Source organism: Phalacrocorax aristotelis, chromosome 1, assembly GCF_949628215.1.
Source record: "Phalacrocorax aristotelis chromosome 1, bGulAri2.1, whole genome shotgun sequence".
Lineage (NCBI taxonomy): Eukaryota > Metazoa > Chordata > Aves > Suliformes > Phalacrocoracidae > Phalacrocorax > Phalacrocorax aristotelis.
In genome coordinates this window covers 132467829-132480666 of record NC_134276.1, presented here as the reverse complement: position 1 = coordinate 132480666, position 12838 = coordinate 132467829, and the positions used below count along the sequence as shown (strand labels likewise).

The 12838-nt window shown below is 50.3% G+C and overlaps 1 long non-coding RNA gene across 1 annotated transcript; it reads left to right on the top strand.

Moving 5' to 3' along the window:
• The first annotated feature begins 7230 nt into the window (after positions 1-7230).
• LOC142064011 (uncharacterized) lies at positions 7231-12646 on the top strand. The gene is made up of 3 exons (XR_012662955.1): positions 7231-7379; positions 9712-9878; positions 11515-12646. It is a non-coding gene; the product is annotated as an uncharacterized LOC142064011 (long non-coding RNA).
• Positions 12647-12838: the final 192 nt, after the last annotated feature.

Genomic DNA, 12838 nt, shown 5'->3' with positions numbered 1-12838 from the left:
ATTGCCACAGGCAGGGTAACATCAATGCTTCAGAGGGAAATGGTAAGGCTCATCACTTGAGCTATTTTTGAAGCCTGAGAGGGCCCTGTCATACATACAATTCTCCATTTTACTTTCTCCAAACCTGACCCTGTGCTGCTCTCTTCCCTCCATGCTGTCCTTCGTCACATAATTTTCTAGACGTGCAGTCTGAAAGTACTAAGAAAAACTATTCTCTTCCAAAAACCTACGGCACTTTGCACCAAAACCATAAGTCAGCTGGGAGAGCAACTTCCCAGGGACACCAAAGCATGGGATGAAGCTGATTATGCCTGCCTTTTTCACCACTTTTATTTCTGTCCTTGGGTTGACTTCTGTAGCCCTCTATAGGGAGTAGCCTTCACCAATTTAAAAAAGAAAAAATAATTAGGAAAAAAACCCTGTTTCCTACTGTCTTAGGTTCAGCATGGGGATAGTGTTAGTGGTCCCGAGAAATAACCTCCTTGGTGCTGATGGTTTGATCCAGCTGGGCTTTGTACTGCTTTTCCTGCCTGTGGGCTGAGCGTGGTGGTGGGTGGGGATCTCAAAGTCTGACAGACAGCTCTTCCCCATGCAGCATTTCTCTTAGCAGCTGAGTGCTGTGGAGGGTAGTTGTCCTGCTCTGTGTTCTGAATTGCCAGGGTTGCCTGTGAGACGTCAGACACTGCACTGCAACAAAGCCTGAAAGGAACAGGAAAAGCTCTGAGACCTACTAGAGAAGATACTTGTGCTCCTCGCCAGAGGAACATTTTGAGATGTTGACAGCACAGTAACCCTACCAAGAACACAGGTTCTTCATAGCACTGTGTCTCTGCGCTTGGATGCCAGGAAAAATGTCCAGAACAGCCTTTTGTCTCAGTTCTTTGGAGTCATTCCACAGTGATGGATGCTTTTGGAATCTGAGATGGAGCTTTGCTTGTATCTGAACCTGCAGTCTCTTGGAGCTTACAGCTTCCCGATCTTGTGTAGCTCATGAGTGCCAGTTGATACTTCTTGTCCAGCACCAAACCTGCATCAAATCCATCTCAGGTTACTTCCCCAAATAGCTTAGGCAGTAACTCCCAGGCTATAATTTTGAAGAGAGAGCTGGTCACAGAATCACAGAATGGTAGGGGTTGGAAGGGACCTCTTGGGATCATCTTGTCCAACCCCCCCTGCTTGAGCAGGCACACCTAGAGCAGGGTGCACAGGACTGCATCCAGGCAGGTTTTTAATGTCTCCAGGGACGGAGACTCCACAATCTCTCTGGGCAGCCTGTTGCACTGCTCCATCACTCTCACGGTAAAGAAGTTTTTCCTCATATTTACGTGGAACTCCCTGTGTTCCAATTTGTGCCCATTGCCCCTCATCCTGTCATTGGGCACCACTGAAAAAAGCCCAGTCCCATCCTCTTGCAGCAGTTCTTGTCAGCAATTCTTTCTTACATTTCATTGCTCCCACAGCTTCAAGGGGGAGGAGGGTGCAGGGAAGAAAGGAAAAAAAACTTGAGCATCCATAAAAGTGAGCAAATTACAGAAAGAGAGATTCCACTTGGCTCTACGTGCAACTACTGCAGGGTAAATTGGAAACTTCATTGGTAAGGTGCAGTGTCCTTGTTTTGGCTGGCTGGTGGAGTTGATTTGGCTGTTGGAAGAAAGAGTTGTCTTAAAGAAGATGGTACCACAAAGACTTGAAGACCAGCTTTAACATCTGACATTCCTATGTGCATCTCTGGGGGGTTTCTTAATGCCATCCCTGTTTCTACTTCAAGTCTGGGTGACTGCATCTGTCAGCAAACATACCAGGTTTTGTGGTAGAGAGAGAAATGTGTCTGGGAATAGCATACCTTGTAGTACTCAGGCACTCTCAGCTTTTCCCATTTTATCCCGCATGTCATCACAGTTTTTAAAGGGGGTGGGTAAAGGAGAAGAATCACAACCCTCAAGAGATTTTGGATGGATCCCATCCAGCTCCAGCATCCCAGTCACCTGCCCCATCAGCGGTTTTGGTGAAACCCCTTACAGCCTGGGCAGTAAGCCAGCGTGGAGGGCAGGTATGGTAATTGTAAGGGGAAGTCGGCAGAGCATGTAGAACTTAGGAAGAGGTACAGCACAGGCCTTGGGAGCACCTTACCTTTTTTTTACATAAAGAGCTCTCCATCTGGTCTGCTAACTTTACCCCCACACCCAAAAAAACCCAAACAAACAAACAAAAAGATTTGTTAATCAAAGACATTAGAACAGATGAGTCTTCATTTTGTTCAGTTCCTGTGCCATTACCAAGGAGTCTGGGAAGTGAGCGGATGAGGATGGGGGGACCAGGAGGGATGCTCTTTTGCCCATAAAATGGTCTCAGGATGTCATTTATCAGCTGGTGAAGGAGGCAGATCCTTCTAGGAGTAACTCATTCGTGTTTTTTCACATGGAGAATGACAGCTCAGAAGCTGTTGTAGAATCCCCTCCATCTTATTCTTTCTTCTTTTTCCTTCTGTCCTTTAGCACCTCACAGTAGCAACGCTGCCAGCCTCAGCATTCCTGAATCATGACTCAGGAATGGTAAGATGCAGGACCCTGAGGCTTTTCCCCTAGAACAGGATAGAGACTGCTGCTTCCTTGGCCAGCTCCTTGCCTACCCTTTTGCCTCAAATCTCTCTGCTCAGTATTCTGAGAGCTCTTCCTGCCCTCTGGCTCCTTAATGAGTCTATCACAGCTTCTTCTTTCCTATCTCCAGGCCCAGTGTTGTTACACCCTTCCCACTACCTTTAGGTCCCCTTTTCTCCTCATTTCACTGGCTCCTTAGTTCTGCTTTCTCCATAGCTCCCAAGACTAGCTTGCTTGTTCCATTCATCCTAGCCTTCCCTCTCTCTAGGCCCTGCTTCCACTACGGCCATCAGTCTTGACTTTTTTTAACCCGTGTACTCTGATTTTCAACTAGTCATGTTATTCAGCCGGTCAAGGTTCTTTTCTCCCTTTTCCACCCCGTCATTTTCCAATAACTCCTCCTGTCTTAACCCGCACACCCGTCCTAGTACCCTTAGGCTCCCTGACGTTATCCGTTCTCTGTGTTTCCCTTCCCCAAGGGACTTGCTGTCCTCTTTGCATGCACCTGCTCATCCTTCACCCTGTCTGGACCCAGAGCAGTGAAGGAAGATCTTTGAAGAACTGCATGGTGAAAGTCTGAAGTGTCCCAGCAGAGCCTGTGTGAACTGGATTTTTTTTTCTTTTTGAAAGGCTTATCATTTATCAAAATTTTGCATGGACTTTTCAGGGGAGAGTGAGTAGTATAACTTTGATATGAGGATAACTCTCTCTCATAGATTTCAGTTTCCTCCTCCGAAGCAGCTGGGCTGGAGTCATTCACAGTAAAGGGCTGTTCTTTTTAACGTACACTTTAATGGTCTAAAGCAAAATGTTTTTCTCTGCCTTTTTTTCCCCAGAGTAGATTAAAAGTTTAGGCTGAAGCCATATTTAAAGAGAAAAAAAAATATGAAAAAAATCAGATATAGGCAGACAGCCAGAATGGAAAATTTCAGCTCCAATCGTAAAAGTTACAAGCAACTGAATGGTTTACAGCAGGAATGCCCAGACAGTCTAATTCCAGCTCTGCTGGTAACTCTCTCCGTGGTTCACCTGCAATTTGAACTTGCCACTCTGGGATCAGTCACATCACTGTCCCTAGCAACTTCAGAATAAGGCAGGAACATGGCACTTGCTTTGCCATAGATCATGCCTTCTCAGAAGCTTTGTCTGAATTGCGAGGCAGATGAAGAAATGAGGCCTGATGGCTGGAAACGGCCACTTTACACAAAAAGCTGGCAATATTTATTTGGAAAGAGCGAAGGGCAAACCTGAAACCTGGAGTTTTTCATAATATGGTTTGTCTGTTAGCAGTGTCACCAGTGTAAATCAGTCTTGTTACACCTCTAAAAACCGCTGATGTGGACATGGTCAAGCCTCACCGAGGATGGAACATTTTGAAGTGGTATAATTGAATTTGGTGAGTTCTTAAAGTAAAGGATGAGGCACCTGTTCACTTAGTGCAATCAAACTGAGAGCCTGCGGGCTGGTGTGGCTCGCTGCCTGGGATGCTAGTGCCCCTCCTGTGCCTGCCTGCAGCACACAGGCACTGAGCAGCAGCTATTGCCCCTGCAGAAATACGGCTCCTGCTCCCTGGGGCAGCAGCCCGGCTGTAGTAGTTCCCCTCTTTCCCTGTGAAAGGTGCAAGTGCGGGAAGGCTGCATGGCGCAGGACCTGCTGCGGGGTCTGAGGAGGACCAGTTTCCTTAGCTCAGACCTCCTCCTGTAGCTGTCATGCTGTGAAGTGCTGGACTTCGTGCTGAGGCAGGTAGCGAGCAGGCATACCTTCTGCTCTGTCGCCAGAGCCAAGAGGAGCAACTGCTGTTGCAGTAGGTTGGTAGTGGACACCCAGGGGACGGGAGCACCCAAATGGCAACGGATTTCCACAAAGTGAGCATACGCCCAAACCACAGGTCTATCCAACTAAAGCCAGGCTTGGAGCAGTTTAAGTTCCTCCTCTGCGTTAGGCTTTCTCAGTATTTTACTGAACAGATGTAACATTGATCTGAACACGTCACGTGTAGATGCTATAGCACAGACCATACGCTGCAAACTAAGGCTCTGCGTTAGCTCAGCCTGACATGACCGCATTTGGCCCTTCGGTTACCTTCTATGTAAAAGGAGCAAAAGACAGCTATCTTCCCGAGGACTAAGGTTAGAGACCTACACGGTGGGAGCCCAAGTGCACGGAAACGTGAAAAACAGGGAGCGGGAAGGATTGTCAAAAGGACTTGGTGCTTCCAGGCTCTGAGTCCAGAGCTCCTTGAGGACCATGGTGTGCTGTGTGCATTTGCTTGCTTGCTTGTTTCTAACCGACGTCAAAAGATCATCTGCAAACAAAGTGTATGACAGGCAGAAGAAAACACACAGCACTTTGCAGGCTGCATCCTCCACCGCCTCGCGCTCCCCTGCAGACGCTTCTCCTGTTAGCAGATCTGCCACAGGGGGACTCTCTGTAAAACACAGAGTTTGCAAAGGGGGCTCCTGCATCCGCTGCCAGAAAGCCACCAGACAAAGGGACCACACCTCACCAGCAGCGCCAGTGATGGTATCTGGCACCGGTGGGCGTGCAGCCGTAGGCATGCTCCCAGCAGACCCCTTCTCCAGTTTCACTTGGACAAGGCCGGGTAGAGAGCCTTCCCACTGAAGCAGCAGTGGTGGGTTTCTCACTGGGAAAACAGGATCCTTCCTGCCTTTCCTTGCGGTGGTGTTCAAGCTTGCTGCTCCTGCTGCTCTAAAAACCTCATCCCCAGCCACGTTCTGCAGGGATCTGACTGAATGGACGCAGCTGCCTTCTCTGCATCCCACCCTGCTTACTGCCAAGGAAACACCTTGCTATGTTGCTACCATGTATTACTTGTTTCCCAGCCTGCCTAGATACTTTTAATCCACAAAGTCTATAATTTTGAAGCCTCCATCCAGGGCGCAGGAAATTATGTCTTTTTGTGGTTCTTTTCTGCATGCAAACTTTTCACGTGCTCTTATTTCAGCTTTTGGGGGTTTACCCTTTGTATTCCTCCCTTAGGTATAGGGACACTTTTGCTGACTTTAACAAGACGTAAATGTTGCAGGTGCTGAGCTGTTATGGTAAGGATGGGTAGTGAATATGTCCAGTAAAACCACTGAGAAGCTCAGAAACACTACCTCGAGCCCATAATAAACATTAAAGACAATAGGTGCACAAAAGCAGTGATGGGGCCAAAAGCAAAGCCCCAAGACAACGGTAAAAAATGTGTTCAGAAGTAAAACGCTCATGTAGAGCGGAGGGCAAGATGAGGAGTTATCTTCCACAGCAGACACGCAACAACACAGATGCAAGTGGATAGCAAAGCTTTCTGCCAGCCAACCCACAGGCGAGTAGTGGGAGGCCTGCCGGGTGGTGGCATGGCAGCCAGCAAACTAGGTCAGGGCTCGGTGGTCACGAAGACCGTGCCAGTGTGGCCCCAGGCCCCGCAGCAGCAGGGGCTCTCTCCAGACCGGGTGCAGGCACAGAAGTGCCCTGCCTTTGAGCTGCACGATGCAGTGCTTGCTCCAGCTTTGTGCATTTCTGCTAACTGAAGGGTGGCCGGGGTATGGTGGGCAGCACCGGGGCTGGGGCAGTAGGTGCAGAACGCTGAGGGAGGACGGCCCCGGGGTGGGGGTGCCCCGACGGGGGCTCTGAGGGGGCGCGGGCCAGGGGGGCAGCCCCGGAGAGCCGGGGCGGCAGCGGGCCCGGGGCCGCCGGAAGGGTCGGCCGAGGGTGAAGTCAGCCCAGAGCCGGGTGGCGAGGCCGGGGCGAGGCGACCCGGTGACGGGGGCAGAGGGGAGGCGGCGGAGGGGGGATTGGGGGGAGGCCGGGCCGGGCCGGGCCGAGCCGAGCCGGTTGCTGCCCACGGGGTCAGGCCTCCGCCGCGGCTATTATGGGATGGCGAGGGCCGGGGGGAGAGGGGGAGGGCAAGCGGCGGGTATTATGGGATGGCGAGGCCTTCTGCGGCGGGGGAGGGCGAGCCGCGACTATTATGGGATGGCGAGGCCTCCCGCGACCGGAGGGGGGCAGGTGGGTGGCAGGGAGTATTATGGGATGGCAGGCCCTCCTGCCGCTGGGGGAGTATTATGGGATGAGGATGCCCCATAAGGCGGGGGGGGAGGGAGAGCAGGAGGCTATTATGGGATGGCAGGGCCCGCCGCAGCCGGCGTGAGGGGAGAGGGAGTATTATGGGATGGCACCATTCCCAGCGCGTGTGACCGGACGACTATTATGGGATGCCTATGTACCTACAGCGGCTGCCTCCCTGGGAACTATTATGGGATGCAGCGGACGGGGGGGGGCGGGGAGGAGGGTGGGAGTTATTATGGGATGTCGGTGCAGCCTGGGGCGGGGAGGGGGGGAGGTGATAGCCCCAGTCGGGCTTCCTGGCGGTGCCCGCCGGGACTCCCTCCACCCCCCGTCCCGTCGGTGTCCCCGTCCCGCCCGTCGTGTGGCCCCTCGCCCCGGCTCCCCTTCCCCTGCTCTCAGCAGTCATAACCAATAAAGCTGGCAGGGTATTATGGGATGTCTGCTCCACGGTGGGGTGGGGGTGGGGTGGAGTGTGGGGGGGAAGGTTGCTATGGAGCATTTCCCGTGGGTGGCTATTATGGGATAGACTCGCCGTTGTGAACTATTATGGGATGTGGCGGGCTCGGCAGGGTGGGGCTGCCCCGGAGGGGTGCTGGGGGCCTTCGCCCCGCCGCCCCCCGGGGAGGGACAGCGCGGCGGGAGGATGCAAAAGCAGGGACTCGTCAGCCGCAGGCAGAGACAAAAACGCGGTGGGGTCTATGCCAACTTCACGTGAGTTTTCTAGAGATTCTTGGTTGGGTCCCCAGGATGGCGAGGCTGCCGTTGGGCGCTCCCGCCCTCAGGAGTCTGTAGGCTTCTGCTTACTCGCAAAGCAAGTTCTGTTGCCTTCCCAGTTGAGCGAGGGGAAAAAAAACCCAGCCCTTCAAACTGGGGCTCCAGAGCATCCCAATGACTTGCGATAAGAAAGGCACTTAAGCATTGGTCCCAGTGTATCTTTTTAAGGAAAAAAACTTACCGTGTAAGTCCAAGCATCACAAAGCTAGGAGCTGGCAACTTCAAGCAATGTGCACATGCATGGCACAAAGCAAGACCCGTCCCTGAGTAGTTCATCTCGGAGTAGGACCTGATCTGTGATCATTGGTTTCTGTGCTGAGGGCACAGCCCCAGAGTTACCAGGCTGGTTGTTGCCTGTTAGGGGACAAGGGAAAACCTCCTGCAGACACGCACGGATCCAGCAGCTTTGCAAACCTCTGGCTGGTTTCGAGCTGAAGGTGGCTTAGGTATCACCATTCAGATTTGAGCCTTGCATGACCTCCTCTGTCCTGACTCCATCAGCTCTGCTCAGCAGTAGTGGGGTTCGTACCCAGTCGAATGGGGTATACAACCTCTAGGCTTATTTGCACTGTTTCCTGTAGCACAGTTGTTGCTGGCTACAGTGCTGGAAACACCTCTCCCAGATGCAGCTGGAGGTAGGAGATGAAGGAGAATTCTGTCCCAGCCTGTTTTTTCAGTATTTCTGCTAACTGAGCTCAAGAGATGTGTTTCAGTGTAAGTGATTTTTGCCAGAACCCACCAGCTTTAATACAGGACGCAAAAATAGGTGTCACAGAATTGCAATCCAGGCAGCTTGAAGCAGGAAGCTGTTACTGCAGTCCCTTTGAGTCCACACTTGCTTCTTCTCTGAATGGATCCAACAATTTGTTTCATGAAGAGGGGAGCAGGGCATCTATCTAAGGCACTTTAGGGGAATGGAAACCTAAAAATGGTAACTAGTAAGTATCCTTAACTTTTGGGCATCACTTCCAGCTTTCATTTTTCATTATATACAACATTCTACGTTAAAAGACGGGTAATGTTACAAAGTCAAGTTTTGACAATTGCAAAATAACATTTGTTTCTTGCATCTTACTAAGTTCCTCCATCATCAGAAAAAAAAAAGGTGAAGGCAAACATGGAAAATTAAAATCTGAATGTCTGATGTCTGGCAAAGTTCTGAGTAACTGAAAACAGACTTGTGATGGAAAATATCAAGTAACCTTAGCTATAGGTGTCAGTACCAAGTAAGTCTGTGATGTTTTTTAAAGCAAGCAAACTAGGAAAGCATACAGAGATAGAGATCAACAGTTCACATTTACAGGGGGCTGAGCAATCCCCAATCTTCTCCACCTTCCCTCCCCCCCCCCCAGTTCTCTGCTGTTAGCCCTGCCTCATGCACCGCGCTTGGCTGGCTGACGTGGTGTGGCTCTGGCTGCACGGCCGCACCATTCACCCTGCCCCCTCCTTCTCCTGGCAAAACAGGAGATGAGGCTCATGACCACGGCAGAGCGAAGTCTGAACTGCCATTCTTCTAACGGGAAGTAGATGCAGAGTCATGCTGGCATATGGACAGTCCTCACCTAGGTGGCCGTTAGGGAGGCTGGATCCTCCATTGATACTAGGATGATGTTCTCAAAAAAGAAGCACACATCATCTATTCAGTGCATCTTGATCATATTCTGGTTGTATTCTCCCAAATTCTCTGTGTGCAGGTCTCTCTCTGCCTCTTGTTCCAGTGGCATTTGTTTGCTCCAGGAGTAGCTGCTTGGACATGACAGGAAGGGCTCTTGTCTCTTCTCCACAAGAGGAGGAGACTGTTTCTTGTGTCATTTTCTTCCATGTCTGACACCAAAGCAAAGATACTTCCATTGTGCTAAACAAATAAGCTCATGCTTCTCTGTGAAAAAAACAAATCAAACAAACAAATAGAATAGGGGTGGGGGCCACAATGAAGAAAGCAACAATGAAAATGGATCATTTAGATTTCCTTAGCTTGCAGTGGAGACTTTGCAGAAATCTGGAAGTGGAGAAGGGTATCTCAGGCAGAGGAAACAGCTTTGTAGCGTTGGGGAAGACTTGCAGAATTCAGGACAATTGCTTTGGCTAATGTTGGAGACACAGGATTCTCTCAAGATAGTTTAACATGGCGGGGGGTGGGGTTGAAAAGACACAGGCTCTGGACAATAACTGAATATTGAGTGAAAGTTTGGACCAGTTTATTACTAATTTCAAAGTACAAGTTACTTTTCTGGGAGCTTGATACCCCTCTCCTCTCAAAACGTTCTAGGGCAAAATTCTCTGCCTTACCAAAGAAATACAAAAGGCAAGACTTCTCAGAAATCCTGAGATCTTCAAGGTTACTTGGCAGAAGCTGTAAGACCTCAGCTCAGAGTCATGGCAAGGATCACTATGACCAGGAGAGCCTGCAGGGGTGCTGGACAGAAAACACAAGGGGTAAGTCCATTCACATTAGCTACAAATTATAAAAACTGGGTTAAAGGAAGAAGTGAAATGTACCTGCAGCCTTTGCGGAACAGCATCGCATTTATGGACACATCGGATGATACCTGCTTTACAGAGATACCGAAAGATATTTTTCATGTTACTAGTTGTATGTAACCTGACAAAACGGGTATTACAGTCAGGCTAGAGCAACCCTCAGTCAGAGGAACAGCAAAAATGAAGAAGAGTAAAACAGAAGTACATCTGAATCCCAGAACCCAAATAAAGCCATACAAAGGCACCATCGCAACGTCTAGCATCTAAAACCGTTAGCACCTCTGCTTTGTTACTGGACACTAAAGGAGCTAACAAAAAATAACCTGAGAGACCATAAACTGACCTCTAGGATCACATTGTCTGCAGCACCAGCAAGTCACGCTTATAGTCTGTTTTATGTGTCCTGCATATGAATGGTTCACGCTAGCCTGGAAAGTCTCTGTTCTTTCCCAAATGCTCTGGAGTCCCTCCCCTCCCCCCTGCCCTTGCCTCCCACATTGGGCAGCACTGAAATACCCTGGACGAAGGTTTCTGGCCTCCATTCGTGCCCAAGTGGAAACACTGAACAAGTACCCACCAGGGTGAAACATGTCACACTTTGCTCTTCTTGTTACCTTGGAGAAACATGTCTCTGTTGAAAGTGAAACCGAGAAAGGGCTGTGGGCCTGATAAAGCCTGGGCAGGGGAGGCTGCCCGCAACATGGAGGAAGGTGGGGCAGGGCTCTCTCCTGGGTCCCCAGGCTGGGACCTCAACCCTGAGTGACTCAGACCATGCACAAAACTACAGAAATAATTTGGAGGCCGTGCCAGCATGTTGCTGTAGGGGTCTAGAGCCCCCTTTACCCAGCTGTCCTCAGAAACAGAGCCAGGCAGGGGTGTGTGGAGGGTCCTCTGGTTAATTTGGATTTCCCTAACACAGGCGCAGCACCAAAGCAAGAGAGTGTTGCAGGTGTTTTGCCCAACAGAAGTGCGCTGTGGGGTTGTTTGGGGCATTGACACCCGTCAGCAGGTAGGGAAGATTTTATTACACAGATCTTGCCCTAATTGTTTCCAAGCCAAGTGCTATAAACTCAGAAGATTCAGTTAAACCGGGTAAGTAATCAAACCATGGTAAGGTAGGGCAACTTCCAGGTTTAAAGCAGCCAAACAGCTGGAAATCTATATCTCATGGTGTTATCATCAAAAGGAAACATGCAGAAGTCTCATTTTTTTTTAAATCCATTTAATCTACTTGGCCCTCACAAACACTAAGAACACCTTAACCATAATCACTTGTATCCTGCATGGATTTTTTTTAGAGTGAAAATTAAGGCTTCTGCTGACTGAGAAACTTTGAGTTACAAGGAGAAATGAATTGGAAGTGAGTTGGAGAACCTTGGGGGTATTTTCCTGACAAAAATGTGTTCAGGTGTGGTACAAAGATGTCAGGGAAGCAGTGGCTCGTTGGGAAGCTCAGCACTTTGGTGACTGAAGCTCTGGGGTGCACCTTGACTAACCGGTGACAAACAGCCCTCTCCATATCACAACCCTGCCAGCAAGAGCGTTGGGGAGCACCTGTAGAGACAGCCCCAGTAACTACCTCTCTTTGTAGGGTCTTCGCCTGCGCTGTACCTCTCACCATGCCACCCAACTGCTGGAAGAAAGAGGGATGTGCGGAGCCCGGCGGTCACTGGCTGGGGCCAGGCTACTCCACACAGGAATTTGGCGTGGCTGTCCGCCTGGCTCCTATTAGAGAGGATTATGGCTGTCAGTGTACAAAAGAGGGAATGAAAATTCCTGCGGGGGTCCGCATGAGTTTGGCAGTGGCATTATCCACCGTACGTTTCCGTAGGGCTAGATATTCTGTTACGCTTGATCCGTGTGGAGGATGGATAACATCTGTGGAATAGTAGCATGGCTCTTCCTTACCGCTTTTCCTCCATGGAGCTGAGATAAATGATAGCATCATTGTCATTCAGGCGAAGCTATATGGTCAGGGATAGCGCACTTGTGTGTACCGCAGCTGGCTGGAGGGTTGGTGGGATTTTGGTGTGTGCAAGAAGGTGCATAACACAGCAGCACTTCGGGACATGGGGTCTAGTCTTTGCTGGCGAGGTGGGAAGGACATGCGCAGGAGGGGCAGCTCCTGCTGTGGAGTAGGTGCATGCGTATTCCACAGTGCGGGACTGCGCCAGAGCACATGGCAGTGACGGACACATGGCAGAGGTGGCAGAACTTGATGGTATCTCGGCAGAGAGATGCTGGTGCAAGAAGTGGGCAACTGGGGGCTGCGTCTGCAGGTAGGGGAGAGTTTGCCGACAGTCCAAGATGCTCTGGCATGCAGCAAAGGCAGTGGGGTGGTGTTATGGGATACCTGCATGCCTGGTGTATGCGTGGACATATTTTTGGCGTGGTTTGGCAGACAAAGTGTGGATCGCATTACGGGATCTGTAACAACCCGTTGCAGGCTGTAACAGTAAATCCTCCAGTTGTGTTCGGTGATTTTTTACAGTGGCGGGATGAAACGTGCACACGCACCACCAGGCACAGTACTGTGGAGGCGTTTTGCTTGAGGAGGAATAAGCAGAGTCATTGACGCTCGCAAGTTTACTGGGAGAGGTGGACAGACTATGCCTCTTTGCTGAGATTAATAGCTTTACGAATATGCTAAATGTGGGATAGGAGGCGGTATTATGGGATGTGAATTTTTTAATAGGAAATTAATTATACAGTTTCACGTGCATAATTGGGGTGTATTTATACCTATGGACTATTCACATCCATATAAAGCGACGCGTTTCCCAGCGGAGGGCTGCAGCAGGGAGCAGCGTGCGGTGCTAGGTACGGGGTGAGAGGGAGGAGCGGAGTACATGGAGATGCCGCATGTCCCTGTGGTACAGATAGTTCTGTAGGTACCAGCACTCAGGAGAGGAGGC